The sequence below is a fragment of the Diaphorina citri genome, unplaced genomic scaffold (assembly GCF_000475195.1).
Source record: "Diaphorina citri unplaced genomic scaffold, Diaci psyllid genome assembly version 1.1 scaffold7206, whole genome shotgun sequence".
Lineage (NCBI taxonomy): Eukaryota > Metazoa > Arthropoda > Insecta > Hemiptera > Psyllidae > Diaphorina > Diaphorina citri.
Genome location: NW_007384582.1, coordinates 9,472 through 10,477, shown reverse-complemented (window position 1 = coordinate 10,477; position 1,006 = coordinate 9,472).

Below are 1,006 nucleotides of genomic sequence, written 5' to 3'. Positions count from 1 at the left end.
TTTTTTTTTTTATTCACTCGTATGCCTAGTTGATTGTTCGTAAGATTCCATGTAAAAACAATTTTCGTATGTCTGGTTGGGGGACGGTAAACAGAGAGTAGACCAGCTTAGTATGACTGGGGGACTTTAAATAGGAATTATACCAGCCTGACAGGGGGACTTTAAATAGGAATTATACCAGCCTGAATTTCCCTTGCTAAAGAAATGGCGAAGGTTGAGTGCAACCTCGTAAAATTTTTGTTGCCATAACCAAATGTTAGCCCAAAGCAATCGCCCTAGCTAGGACTGATTGGGACGCTGAAAAAGAAGAGTGAAACCTAGAATTTACCCAGAAAAACAGGTCCCTGAAGTTTTTTTTTTTTTTCTTTTTCAAAGCTAACCCGAATTTTCGAATTTCCCAGGTTGTTTGCTCAAGATGTTCCGGGGCCAGTGAAGATCTCAAGTCAAGTATAAGAAAACTGCTAAGTGAAGATCAATACTATGTTCCTATATGGAGATCCAGTGATGCTTGTGATATACCACTCGTAGGAACGCCGTGTAAAACCAATGTAACTCCCAACAAAGTATCGGTAAGTCCCTTTACCCCAATACTAGATTCGTATAACATTAAACCATTTTTAAGGCAGTTGCCCCTACACCTAAGGCTCGGAGTGGGCTTTTTGTTTGAGTTAAGCTTACCCCAATAGTAAGCTACTCAACAAGCTAGCAATATTTTCAAAATGTCAACAAGCTAGCAATATTTTCAAAATGTCAACAAGCTAGCAATATTTTCAAAATGTCAACAAGCTAGCAATATTTTCAAAATGTCAACAAGCTAGCAATATTTTCAAAATGTCAACAAGCTAGCAATATTTTCAAAATGTCAACAAGCTAGCAATATTTTCAAAATGTCAACAAGCTAGCAATATTTTCAAAATGTCAACAAGCTAGCAATATTTTCAAAATGTCAACAAGCTAGCAATATTTTCAAAATGTCAACAAGCTAGCAATATTTTCAAAATGTCAA